The 14,752-nt window shown below is 48.0% G+C and overlaps 1 non-coding gene across 1 annotated transcript; it reads right to left on the bottom strand.

The window, feature by feature from the left end:
• Window positions 1-6,382: 6,382 nt before the first annotated feature.
• On the bottom strand, window positions 6,383-6,496 carry LOC137320339 (U5 spliceosomal RNA). Its single transcript, XR_010962495.1, has one exon. It is a non-coding gene; the product is annotated as a U5 spliceosomal RNA (small nuclear RNA).
• Window positions 6,497-14,752: the final 8,256 nt, after the last annotated feature.

The following is a 14,752-nucleotide window of genomic DNA, read 5'->3' as shown; positions in this document are numbered from 1 at the left end:
CTCGCCTTCACATGGTCCATCTCTGACTCTTCCCTTGCCTTCCTCAACTTCCTTATCTCCATTTCTGGGGTTAGACTGTCAACCAATATCTATTATAAGCCCACCGACTGCCACAGCTACCTTCATTACACTTCCTCCCAACCCGCTTCCTGTAAGGATTATATTCCCATCTCCAAGCTTCTCTGTCTCTGTCACATCTGTTCTGACGATGCCACCTTCCACACCAGTGCTTCCGATTCATCTTCCTTTTTCCTCAACTGAGGAATACCCTCCACTGTAGTTGACAGGGCCCTCGACCGTGTCCGTCCTATTTCCCGCACTTCGGCCCTCACCCCTTCCCCTCCCTCCCAGACCATGATAGGGACCAATTATACTCACCTTCCTCCCCACCAGCCTCCACGTTCAACATATCATCCTCCGCCATTTCCGTCATTTCCAGCGCGATCCCACCATCAAACATTTCTTCCCCTTCCCTCTCCTTTCAGCAATCCAAAGGGATTGCTCCCTGCGCGACACCCTGGTCCACTCTTCCAACACCCGCTCTCCTCCCCATGGCACCTTCCCGTGCCAGCGCAGGAGATGCAACACCTGCCTTTCACCTCTTCCATTCCCACCGCCCAGGGCCCCATACACTCCTTCCAGGTGAAACAGCGATTTACTTGTCCTTCTTTCAATTTAATATACTGTATTCGCTGCTCACGCTGCAGTCTCACCTGGAGTACTGCGTACAGTTCTGGTGCCCTTATTTAAGGAAGGACATACTTGCACTGGAGGCAGTTCAGAGAAGGTTCACTAGGTTGATTCCGGGTATGGAAGGGGTGTCTTATGAGGAAAGATTGAACAGGTTGGGTCTATACTCATTGGAGTTTAGAAGAATGAGAGGAGATCTTATTGAAAGATACAAGATTCTGAGGGGACTCGATAGGGTCGATGCTGAGAGGATGTTACCCCTCATGGGGGAATCTAAAACTAGGGGGCATAGTCTCAGAATAAGGGGTCGCCCATTTTAGACGGAAATGAGGAGGAATTTCTTCTCCCAGAGGGTCATGAATCTTTGGAATTCTTACCCCAAAAAGCTGTGGAGGCTGAGTCATTGAATACATTAAAGGCTGAGTTAGACAAATTTTTGATCAGCAAGGGATATGGGGAAAGGACGGGAAAGTGGAGTTGAGGTAAAAATCAGATCAGCCATGATCTCATTAAATGGCGGAGCAGGCTCGAGGGGTTGAATGGCCTACTCCTGCTCCTATCTCTTATGGTCTTATGGTCTTATAGTCTCTTCCACATTGAGGAGACTAAACCCAGACTGGGTGATCGCTTTGCTAAACACCTCCGCTCAGTCTGCAAGTGTGACCCTGACCTGCTGGTCGCTTGCCATTTTAATTCCCCGTCCCACTCCCACTCTGACCTCTCTGTCCTCGGCCTCTTACACTGTTCCATTGAAGCTCAACCTAAGCTCGAGGAACAGCACCTCATCTTTCGTTTAGGCACTTTACAACCTTCTGGACTCAACACTGATTTCAATAATTTCAGACCATAACCACTGCTCCCATTTTTTTGGACAGCAAGTGCTTGTAATGGTTCTGATGTTTCCATTTACAGCTCCTCTGGACCCATCTTTGTTTCTTTACTTGTCCCATTACCACCCTCCTTGTCTTGCATCATCATCCCTTTGTCATTTAATCACTCCTGCCCTCCACCCTATCACAGACCTTCCCTTTTGTTCTTTCCTCCCCTCGCACCCCGCTCCCCCCCAATTTCCCTGGCTCTGTACTTGCTTAAAAACTGTTTAATCTTCAGCTTCTTCCAGTTCTGACGAAGGGTCATTGTCCTGAAACGTTAACTCCCTTTCTTTCTCCACAGATGCACCCTGACTTGTTGAATATTTCCAGCATTTTCTGTTTTTATTTATGTACAATTCTTACTTGGGTACAAGTTTACGTCGTATGCTTATTCTCTGTATGTGCTCCCCGGCACCCTGATCTCTTCTCCAGGTCCCCGACTCGAACAAAACCCTTCATAATTTTGAACACCTCTATTAAATCCCCTCTTAACCTTCTCTGTTCTCTCAACACGACTGAAGTTCCTTATCCCTGGTACTATTCTAGTAAATCAATGCTCCCTCACCAAGGCCTTGACATCCCTCCGAAACTGTGGTGCCCACAATTGGATACAATAATCCAGCTGAGGCCTAACCAGTTATTTATAAAGGTTTAGCATAACTTCTTTGTCTCTATTTATAAAGCCCAGGATCCCGTATGCTTCTACAACAACTTTATCAACTTTTCCTGCCACCTTCAAAGATTTGTGTATTTGAAGCCACAGATCTCTCTGTTCCTGCACCCGCTTTAAAATTGTACATTTACTTTATATTACCTCTTCCCATTCTTCCTTCCAAAATGCATCACTTCACACTTCTCTGCGTTCAATTTCATATCCCATGTGTCTTCCCATTTCACCAGTCTGTTTATGTCCTCCTGCAGTCTGCAGCTATCCTCCTCACTGTTTACTACATTTCCAAGTTTACATGAGGTTTCTGCCCCTGCAACAGCACTGAAATGGCCCTTATCAAAGTCACATATGACATCCCATGTGGCTGTAACTGTAGTAAACTATCCCACCTCATCTTTCTCGAACTGTCTGCAGCCTTTGACACGGTTGACCACACCATCCTCCTCCAACGCCTCTCCTCCATCGGCCATCTGGGTTCAACTGCCTATGCCTGATTCCATTCCTATCTATCCAGTCATTGCCAGAGAATCACCTGCTATGGCTTCTCCTCACACTCGCACACCGTTACCTCTGGAGTCCCCCAAGGATCTATCCTTGTCCCCCTCCTATTTCTCATCTACATGCTGCCTCGCAGCAATATCATCCGAAAACATGTCTGGTTCCACATGTACGTTGACAACAACCAGCTCTACCACACCACCACCTCGCTCTACGCCCCCCCACTGCCTTTGATTTGTCACGTTGCTTGTCCAACATCCAGATGAGCAAAAATTTCCTCCAACTAAATGGAATCATAGAAAATTTACGCATAGAAGGAGGCCATTCAGCCCATCGTGTCCGCACCGGATGAGAAACGAGCCACCCAGCCTAATCCCACTTTCCCGCATTTGGTCCGTAGCCCTGCAGGTCACGGCTCTTCAGGTGCACATCCAGGTATTTTTTAAATGAGTTGAGGGTTTCTGCCTCTACCACCCTCTCAGGCAGTGAGTTCCAAACACCCACCACCCTCTGGGTGAAAATTTTTTTCCGAATTTCTGCTCTAATCCTTCTACCAATCACTTTAAATCGATGCCCCCTGGTTATTGACCCCTCCCGTAAGGGAAATAGGTCCTTCCTAGTCACTTTATCTAGGCCTCTCATAATTTTGTATACCTCAATCAAATCACCCCTCAGCCTCCTCTGTTCCAAGGAAAACAATCCCAGCCTATCCAATCTGTCATCATAGCTAAAATTCTCCAGTCCTGGCAACATCCTCGTAAATCTCCTCTGCACCCTCTGTAGTGCAATCACATCCTTCCTGTAATGTGGTGACCAGAACTGTGCGCAGTACTCAAGCTGTGGCCTAACTAGTGTTTTATACAGTTCCAGCATAACATCCCTGCTTTTATAATCTATGCCTCAGCTAATAAAGGAAAGCATTCCATATGCCTTCTTAACACCTTATCTACCTGTCCCGCTAGCTCAGGGATCTGTGGACATGCACTCCAAGGTCCCTCACTTCGTCTGCACCTCGCAGTATCCTCCCATTTATTGTGTAATCCTTGTTTGCTCTCCCCAACTGCTTGACCTCACACTTCTCCAGATTGAACTCCATTTGCCACTTTTCTGCCCATCTGACCAGTCCATTGAAATCTTCCTGCAGTCTACAGCTTTCCTCCTCACTATCAACCACACGGCCTATCTTTATGTCATCCGCAAATTTCTTAATCATGCCCCCTACGTTTAAGTCCAAATTGTTACCATATACCACACAAAGCAAAGGACCTCGTATTGAGCCTAAATATTAGCAAGACCGAAGCAATTGTCTTCGGTTCCCGCCACAAACTCCGTTCCCTCGCCACCAACTCTGTCCCTCTCCCTGGCCACAGTTCCAGGCTGAATCAGACCGTTCGCAACCTTCATGTTCTATTTGACCCTTAGATGAGCTTCCAAACCCCGATCCACTCCATCGCCAAGACCGCCTACTTCCACCTACGTAACATCGCCCGTCTCCTCCACTACCTCACCGCATTCGCTGCTGAAACCCTCATGCATGCGTTTGTTACCTCGAGGCTTGACTATTCCAATGTTCTCCTGGCCAGCCTCCCATATTCCACCCTCCGTAAACTGGAGCTCATTCAAAACTCTGCTGCCTGTATCGTAACTCGCACCAAGTCCCCTTCACCCATCACACCTGTGCGCGCTGACCTAAAATGGCTCCCAGTCCGGCAAGGCCTCGATTTTAAAATTCTCATTCTTCTTTTCAAATCCTTCCTTGCCCTCGTCCCTCCTTATCTCTGTAACCTCCTCCAATCCTTTGACTTTCCAAGACCTTTGCGCTCCTCCATCTCTAGCCGCTTGCACATCCCCAATTTTAATCGCTCCACCATTGGTGACCATGCCTTCAGCTGCCTAGACCTCTTCGCCTCTTTCTCCTCCTTTAATACACTCCTTCAAACCTACCTCTTTGACCAAGCTTTGTCTTAACATCCCCTTATGTGATACGGTATCAAATTTTGTTTGATAACGCTCCTGTGAAGGGCCTTGGGACAACAACTTACATTTTTATAGCACCTTTGACATAATAAAACGTCCCTATGGGCTTACAGGAGTGTAAACAGACAAAAATTAACACCAAGTCAAAGAAGGAGACATTAGGACAAGTGACCAAAAGCTTATTCAAAGCGATAGGTTCTAAGGAACGCCATAAAGGAGAAGGGAGGTGGAGAGCTTTATGGAGGAAATTCCAGAATTTATGGCCGAGATGGCTGAGGCATGGCCAGCAATGGTGGGCGCAGAAAGTGATGGATGCAAAAAGGCCAGAGTTGGAGCAGAGCAGAGTTCTCGGAGGGTTTTATGGCTGGAGGAAGTTATGGTGATAGGGAGGGGGGCAATGTATGGAGTGATTCAAAGATGAGGATGAGAATTTAATGTCATCTTCAAAATCCACCTCAGCCTCACCACCTTTTACAACTCCTCCAGCCTCACATCTCATCCTGCACTATGACTCCAATCACCCCCCTCCCTCTGCCCCACCAATAGTACATGAGCCCTACTGAAGTCAGTTTTACAGCACAGGAGGCTGCCACCCAGCCCATCTGTGCCAGTTATTTGAAACACGTACTGCCTAATCCTAAAAATGTAAATATTTCACACATTGCACTTCCACAATTTATCCAAAATCCAAGCACTTGCTGCCTGACTAATACACATGATGTGGAGATGCCGGTGTTGGACTGGGGTGTACAAATGTAAGGAATCTTACAACACCAGGTTATAGTCCAACAGTTTTATTTGAAAATCACAAGCTTTCGGAGGCTTTCTCCTTCGTCAGGTGAGTGTCGGGTTCCTTGAAAATTACTGCATATATAGTCACAGAACAATGCCTTGTGATTACAGATAATCTTTCCAACTGCCCGTTATCAAGGCCATCAAATGAATTGAATAGTGTTCAGACAGAGAAACATTAGATACCAGACTACTGAATATACAAACGGCCAGAACCACAGACAGAGAGGGAGAGAGAGAGAGAAACATCCGAAAGGAAGAGAAAGAGAGAGAATGACCAGTTGTATTAAAAACAGATAACTTTTTTTTCCGCTGGGGGGGTTACGTGTAGCGCGACATGAACCCAAGATCCCCGTTGAGGCCGTCCTCATGGGTGCGGAACTTGGCGATCAATTTCTGCTTGACGATTTTGCGCGTAACCCCACCAGCGGAAAAAAAGTTATCTGTTTTTAATACAACTGGTCATTCTCTCTCTTTCTCTTCCTTTCGGATGTTTCTCTCTCTCTCTCCCTCTCTGTCTTTGGTTCTGGCTGTTTGTATATTCAGTAGTCTGGTATCTCATGTTTCTCTGTCTGAACACTATTCAATTCATTTGATGTCCTTGATAACGGGCAGTTGGAAAGATTATCTGTAATCACCAGGCATTGTTCTGTGACTATATATGCAGCAATTTTCAAGGAACCCGACACTCACCTGACGAAGGAGAAAGCCTCCGAAAGCTTGTGATTTTCAAAAAAAACTGTTGGACTATAACCTGGTGCTGTAAGATTCCTTACATGACTAATACACATAAGGCCACCTCATCACAACAAATACAATTCTACCAAGACACACCTATGCCATATACACAACTAAAGATAAATCTTTCTTTCAGTAATAAATGAGCCCCACAAAAGCAGGGCATCAAAAAATTATTTAAAACTCCAAATGCTCCTCTCCACGGAAATCTTTAGTAAAAGACGAAAGATTTATACGATCTGAAGAGAAACCAGAGTGATATAACCACAGCCAATTGCTCCTAAGCGATGACATACCTCTTTAACATTGTACTGAGATGCTAGACCTACCATCCAGAGAAAACATATTATCACAGAGCAACACAGCAAGTGGAAAAGTAACGACAATCTTCAATCTCCGTGAAAATTACAGTCAAACCTGAAGCTTGCTTTGAAAGTACCATGTCGAACATTATGGGTATGTAAATGAGCTCTGAGCTTTGTGGAGGCTGAGTTGACAGTGACGTGTGCAATTCTCACTTGGGTACAACTTTAGTTTATATGTTTATTCTCTCTCTGTGTTTGAACTTTCAGATGAGAAATTTTAATCAGCAGTTTCCGTTAGTGAACAAACCGTATTTTAGTTCATAGAAGAAGCCACTGACACAATGAGAGCAGAGACAGAGCTCAGAGCCGTGTATGGAAAGGAGGCAACTGAGGGATCCACTCCAAAATCTAGCATCCATTTCACTGCTCTCAAATTTTTGAATTTAAATGTATATTTGACATAGAAACTAGACTTGTTGATGTATCTGTGGTGTTAATTTTAACTGTTGATCCATTCAATATCTGTATTCCACTTTCATTTACGGAATATATTTGAAAACGACAAAAAGCAAGAAATGAAGGCGTGTTTATTCTTTTGGGGTGAAATAAAGCAAACCAAAATATTAAAAATACTTCAAACGTACATGTTTACAACATTCACAATTCACTATCTGGGCTTGGGTATAGGGGGCAAAATTTCAAAATTTCCAGATGACACAAATCTTGAAATGTGGTAAACAACATGAGGATAGTAGCAGACTTCAGGAGAGAAAGGGTAGAGAGTGGTTAGACACCCAAGGGGCAATGGGAGTATAGAGCATGGTAGGAGGCTGGAAAATAGTGTGAGGTGTGATGTTTGATCAGGGTTAGAGGCCGGGAGAAGGGGAGCATAGTAACAGGCCGGAGGACAGCTCTAGAGGCTGGTGGGGGATGGGGGTAGTGTCTTTTTTATTTCAAAAAAATACATCTTTCTGCTACAATATGCCCTAGAATCAACAAGGGGTCAGGCCACATTAGATTTAATAATGAGAAATGAGCCAGATTTTGTCAACATCCTTATGGTGCGTGAACATTTATCTAATAGTGATCACAAAAAACGCTCCGCTCCGGCTGATCAACGTGTACGCCCCGGCTCTGAAGAGCGAGTGGCTGGCCGTCTTCCAGCAGCTCCCACTGCTGCTGGCGACGTCCAAGCCGGTCATTCTCGGCGGTGACTTCAACTGCATCATCGATGCGGCTGGACGATCCGGCAGAGCCAACAACAAACTGGACACAACGTCCAAACTCCTGATGGAAGCGGTGAAAGACGCCAAGCTGTGCGACGTCTTCAGCAACCCTGCAGATGGAGCGGCGCATCAATACACCTGGTCCAGACCAGATGGGTCCATCCGTTCCAGGATAGACTTCCTGTTTGTGTCCCGGAAGCTCAAGGTCAGATCCATCAAGGTCACACCGGTGTTCTTCTCTGACCATTGCCTCCTCCTGGCCGACTGTCACCTACAGGACGATCAGAGAGTGGGCAGGGGGACATGGAAGCCCCTCTTTGATTCCCCAGTGCACTGGTGGGAAGCCATCAAGGCGATCATCAAGAGGTTCTTCATCCTCAAAGGTGTTCAGAAGGCGAGAGAGAGGCAGAGGGAAACGTCCCGACTCCAGAAAAGCATGCAGAATCTTCTCCTGCTGCAGTCGATGGGGATCGATGTCGGGGAGGAACTCAGAGAGGTGAAGGACCAGCAAGCTTCGCTCTTTACCTCCGAGGCCTCCAAGATCATTTTCCGGTCCAGAGTCCGCTCCGTGGAGCAGGACGAGACTTGCTTGCGTTTCTTCTTCCAAAAGGTGCACAGAGAGAGCTCTGTGATCAGCAGCCAGAAGGAAGAGGACGGCTCGGTCACGTCCTCGCAGCCCGACATACTGAGGATCTGCAAATCCTTTTATGCCGGACTCTACGACGCGAAGCCCACAGACAGCGCGGCCTCCCAGTCCTTCTTGTCGTCTATCACGGAGGTTCTAGACGACAGCAAGCGGGAGAGTGGTGATCCACCCCGATCAGACCTGCACCGTACCCGGCAGGAAGATCTCTGATAGCCTGGCGCTACTCAGGGATACGATCGCCTACGTACAGGACAGGGGGGTGAACACCTGCCTGATCAGCCTGGACCAGGAGAAGGCCTTTCACAGAATATCCCACACGTACATGATGGACATGCTCTCCAAAATGGGGTTTGGGGAGGGAATCCGCAATTGGATCCAACTGCTCTACACAAACATCAGTAGCACCGTTTCAATCAACGGGTGGGAATCAGAAAGCTTTCCGATCAAATCTGGAGTCAGTCAGGGCTGTCCTCTCTCCTCCGTCTTGTTTGTGTGTTGCATTGAGCCCTTTGCTGAGTCCATCAGGATGGATGCGGACATAAGAGGGGTGACGATCCCAGGCAGCGGAGGCACTCAGGTCAAGGCCTCCCTGCACATGGACGACGTTGCCGTCTTTTGCTCAGATCAGCTGTCGGTCCACAGATTGATGAGCATCTGCGACCAGTTCGAACTGGCCTCGGGGGCCAGGGTAAATCGCACCAAGAACGAGGCCATGTTCTTTGGGAATTGGACCGACCAATTCTTTGTCCCCTTCACCGTCAAGTCGGAATACCTGAAGGTGCTGGGGATCTGGTTCGAGGGGACCGGGCCGTGGACCAAAAACTGGGAAGAGTGTATTGCCAAGGTTAAGCAGAAACTGGGACTGTGGGATCGACAATCCCTCTCGATCGTGGGCAAGAGCCTGGTCATCAGGTGCGAGGTGCTCTCGGTGTTGCTGTACGTGGTGCAGGTCTGGCCCATACCTCGCTCCTGCGCCGTGACAGTCACCCGAGCCATCTTCCGCTTTATCTGGAGATCAAAAATGGACCGTGTCCGCAGGGTCACGATGTACAAATGTCCGGAGAAAGGGGGGAAAGGCGTGCCCAACGTGGCCCTCATCTTGATGGCCACCTTTGTGTGCGGCTGCATCAAGCTGTGTGTAGACCCTCTGTACAAAAAACACATAGTGTCACTACGTGCTGAGGTTCTACCTGTCCCCGGTGTTGAGAAGGATGGGCCTGGCCACACTGCCACGGAACGCTCCGTCCAGTTGGACCGGTCCACCCCACCTGTCCTTCGTGGAAAAGTTTGTGCAGAAAAACACCTTTGACCACAAGGTGATCAGCAAGTGGTCCGCACATAACGTCCTCGAGACCCTGCGAGAAAAGGAGATGGTGGATCCTGTCGGTTGATTCCCCAAGCAGTCTGTCAATGTCATTTGGCAGAACGCCTCATCGCCAGAGCTTTCAAACAAGCACCAAGACCTTGGCTGGTGGTGAGAAGGGCCCTTCCCGTCAGATCTTTCATGCACTCCTGGACTCTCAGCACCACCGCACACTGTCCCCGAGGAGGCTGCGGTGGAGACGAGACCGTCACCCATCTCCTTCTGGAATGTGCCTTTGCAAAGAAGGTCTGGAGAGAGATGCAGTGGTATCTGTCCAGGTTCGTCCCGAGCAGTTCCGTAACACAGCATTCTGTGCTCTATGGGCTGTTCTCGGGGACGCACACTGAGACGGACATCAACTGCTGCTGGAAGACCATCAACTCGGTGAAAGACGCCCTTTGGTCTGCCCGAAACTTGCTGGTCTTCCAGTGCAAGGTGCTGTCCTCGACCGAGTGTTGCAGACTGGCACATTCCAAGGTCCAGGACTAAGTGCTTAGGGACGCACTGAGGATGGGTGCGTCCGCCGCAAAGGCTCTGTGGGGAAAGGCAACCGTTTAGAGCCTTCCCGCCATTGTACCCGTAATAAATCTGTAATGTATCTGTAATGAATCACCTGTATTGATTGTGATGCAATGAGGCACCCTAGAATGTCATGAACTGTAATTATGTGCAATGTGTTTCATTGAACTGCACTTGATGTCACCTGCAAATTGCATAATCTGTATTGTGTACATTTGGAATGTGATATGAGAACTGTATTGTATGTACTGCTGCAAATTTTATGAATAAAGTATATTTTTTGAAAAAAAAGTGATCATAATATGATTGAAATAAAAACAGAAAATGCTGGAAATACTCAGGGAGCCAGGCAGCAACTGTGGAGAAAGAAATAGAGTTAACATTTCAGGTCGATGACCCCTCGTCAGAATTGGAAGAAGTTGAAGATTAAACAGTTTTTAAGCAAGTACAGAGCCAGGGAAAGTTGGGGAGGGAGAGGAAGGAGAGGAAAGAACAAAAGGGAAGGTCTCTGATAGGGTGGAGGGCAGGAGTGATTAAATGACAAAGGGATGATGGTGCAAGACAAGGAGGGTGGTAATGGGACAAGTAAAGAAACAAAAGATGGGTCTAGAGGAGCTGTAAATGGAATCATCAGAACCATTACCAGCACCTGCTGTCCAAAAAAAGTGGGAGCAGGGTCGCTTCAATGATCACGAAGGTCGGGCCCCAGGACGAGCAAGTAAAATCAGCTATAACCAGTTGGAGCTTTGCTGATGTAGAGCTGGATCCTAAGGCTGGCCGGAGACCGGTCTAACACCTTTTTCCAGGAGGGTAAAAAGTTTTTTTTTGCAGCGGACATAGCGGCCAGAGCTTCCCGAGCACCTGGGCACAGGGTGTGCAACACCGTCAGGCTGACCGCAAGGACGGGTGAAGGAACCTCGCCGTGGCAACGAAACATCTTCGTGAAGAAAGTACTTCTCGAAGCCTGCGGATTCACGGCCATGGACACCTCCTGCCCGCAGGACTTCCCGAGGACAGATACTTCGACGTGACCTTCAGGGATGTCGCAGGATGCCTAAAGATACTCCAGGCCTTCAAGGAGAAGGGGAAGGAAGCGCCATTGTCACTTCTCACTGCGGAGATGCTCTTCACGCTCCCGCAGGGGATGGAACGGATGCTGACGGCCCACACGTTCAACCCGCATGTGCCAGTAATTGATGTGCTGATGTTCCTCAAGAGATAAGCGGAAGGAGCAAATCGGAGCATCGACATCGCGGACATGTTCAGGATCTGGACGAGCAAGAGGAGCATCAAGGTGATGCTGAGGGTGGATGACAAGGGCAAAATCATTCATTTCCCATCGAGTTTCGTGATTGGGATGAGTCATGGATACGCGGTGTAACAGGGGCAGCCCAGAGTGCGTCGATCCTGCGGCAAACCTGGGCATGAGGCGGCCTCCTGCAAGGCGATGATCTGCAGGAACTGCAGGGAGGAGGGCCATCAGACACTGGACTGTCAGGAGGCCAAGTGCTGCAACCTGTTTGGAGAGGCTGCTCATTTGTACAAGCCCTGCCCAAACCAGACACAGCTATGCACAGGCAGCGAGAGGCGAGGTGATAAAGGAGAAGAGAGCAGCAGTTGTGGCTGCCCCAAAGGAGGCCAGATCCCTCCCCACTGCCGTGGACCCCGTGAAGGAGCCAACGACAAGGAGGAGGACAAAGAGCAGGAAGTGAGCGTTGAGGAAACCAACCAAATCCCGACACTCAGCCCCGAGACTCTCCCTGAGCACCAGAGCCGATGGAAAGTGAGCCAGCGGCAGAAGAAAGTTGGATATCACAGCAAAAGAAAAAGAAGTCCCGAAAATCAGAGGAACTGACGGCCAAAGGTGGAACCAGCAGCAACAGGTGCTGAGAGCCACCAACGGACGACAGTGGATGCTACTCAGCTGACGAAAAAGGAAAAGGGGAGAGTCCCACCGACCCTCAAAGGAATAGGCAATACACAACTGAAACCAGTGACACAGACAGCAGGCTCCAGCTCCAGGAATTTGGCAGCTCCAGGGCATCAAGAGCAGCAATGAGCCCAGCACACCGCAACTCCAGGACGCCGGGAGAAGCGACATGGAGAGCGAAGTCCCCCAACTCCGGGCAACAGGGCGAAGCGACATGGAGAACAATGTCCCCCATCTCTGGGCAACCGGGAGCAGCACAACAGTCGCAGAGAGCGAACGACCGGCAAAGGCCGAGGAACCGAACCTGGTCATGGATCTCACAGACGCACCACCCCACGAGGCCCCGTCGACAACCCCCGAGTGCGGACACTCCTCCAACGGAGGACAGGCCTCATTCCTCAGCCCTTGGACTGTCCAGAAGTTCATGCACACTCCACAAATGCAGAATCAGGACCAATGGATGGAAATGGAGAGTAATGGTGAACCCGGACTAATGTAATTATAGGACCTTAATGTTTGTCCTTTTAGTATTTTTAAAATGGCTTTAAAATTTGCATCCATAAACATGCATTGTGTTAAATCGACTACGCAATGCGCTGCGACCCTGAACTACCTGTCCAGGGTCAAGAGGGACCTGCTGTTCTTGCAGGAATGTGGAATCCCGCACCTCAGCAACTATCGGCAGTGGTCATGCATGTGGACCCCAAGCGTGGATCCGATCGGGCAGTTCCCCAACCAGACAGTCGATGCCATTTGGCAGAACGTCTCGTCGCCAGAACTGACCAACAGGCACCAGTAGCTTGGGTGTTGGTGAGAAGGGGCCTCCCAGTGTGGTCGTTCCAAAACAAACGGAATCACAGCGCCACCGCGAACCGCCCTCGAGGCTGCGGCAGGGTCGAGAGCGTCATCCACGTCTTCATGGATTGCCCCTTCGTGCAGAAGATGTGGAGTGAGATGCATTGGTATCTGTCCCGGTTCATCCCAAACAGCTTGGGAACACACGACGCTGCGTTCTACGGGCTGTTCCCCGAAACACATACAGAGACAGATATCAACTGCTGCTGGAAGACCATCAACTCCGTGAAGGAGACCCTTTGGTCCACCCGAAACCTGTTGGTCTTCCAGCTGAAGGAGCTGCCCAAGAACAAGTGTTGCCGATTGGCACACTCCAAGGTCCAGGAGTACACGCTGCGGGATGCACTGAAGCATGGTGAGGCCTACACAAAGGCTGTATGGGGAAAGGCCACCGTGTAAGGCCACCCCACCTTGTATTGTACAGAATGTATTATAAGATATGTACTCTGTTTTGAATTGTAATGATGGGATCGGAGGTTGTATGATCCATATTGCATTACTTTGAATTGTAATTGCGCATTTACATTGAACGGTGTGTATCCTTAAATTTCATGAAATAAGGTATATTTTGAAATTTGAAAAAGAATTTGATGTGATACAAAACCCCAGTTTATACCCTTAAGGGGCAAGAGCTCTACTTGCAAAAAAAAACAGGCATGGACGATAAAAGAGGTAAGGGACAACATAAAACTAAAAGAAAAAGCATACAAAAATGAAGAAAAATAGCACAGATCCTGGTGACTGGGAGAGATACAAAGAACATCGAAGGGCGACAAAACAGACAGTAATAGCTACAAAAAGGGAGAATGAAAAGAAACTTGCAAGGGATATCAAAATCAACACAAAGAATTTTTACAATTATATTAGGAAAAAGAGGGTGGTCAAGAGCAATGTGGGCCCCTCAAAAACTGATAATGGTGATATTGTAAATGAAAATAAGGAAATGATGGACATGTTAAATAATTATTTTGCGTCAGTATTTACAATAGAGGAAGAGGATAGCTTGCCACATACCCCAAGGAAACTAATTTTAAACAGGGATGGGAACTCACCATAATTAACGTAAGCAAATTAACAGTAATGAAGAAAATAATGACACTAAAGAGTGACAAATCCCAAGGACCAGGTGCTTTCCATCCCAGGATTGTAAAGGAAGTAGGTGAGAACATTGCAGATGCCCGAACTATAATCTTCCAAAGTCCTCTTGATTCAGGTACTGTTCCTTTAGATTGGAAAATTGCATGTTACTCCTCTATTTAAGAAAGGTGAGAGAGGGAAACCAAGGAATTATGGACCAGTTAGCCTAACATCTGTTGTCAGGAAATTACTAGAGTCTATAATTAAGGATAGAGTGACATAACAACTTGAAAAATTTCAGCTGATCAGACAGAGCCAGCATGGATTTGTGAAGGGTGGGTCATGCCTGACGAACCTGATTGAATTTTTTGAAGACGTAACTAAAGTAGTGGACAGGGGAATGTCTATGGATGTTGTTTATGTGGACTTCCAGAAGGCATTCGATAAAGTCCCTCATAAGAGACTGATAGCTAAAGTTGAAGCTCGTTGAATTGAGGATAAATTGTTGACCCGATTCGGAAATTGGTTGAGGGGCAGGAAACAGAGAGTTGGGAAAATTGGCAGGTACTCAAATTGGCAGGATGTGACGAGTGG

Source organism: Heptranchias perlo, chromosome 3 (assembly GCF_035084215.1).
Source record: "Heptranchias perlo isolate sHepPer1 chromosome 3, sHepPer1.hap1, whole genome shotgun sequence".
Lineage (NCBI taxonomy): Eukaryota > Metazoa > Chordata > Chondrichthyes > Hexanchiformes > Hexanchidae > Heptranchias > Heptranchias perlo.
This window is presented reverse-complemented; position numbering and strand designations above follow the sequence as displayed.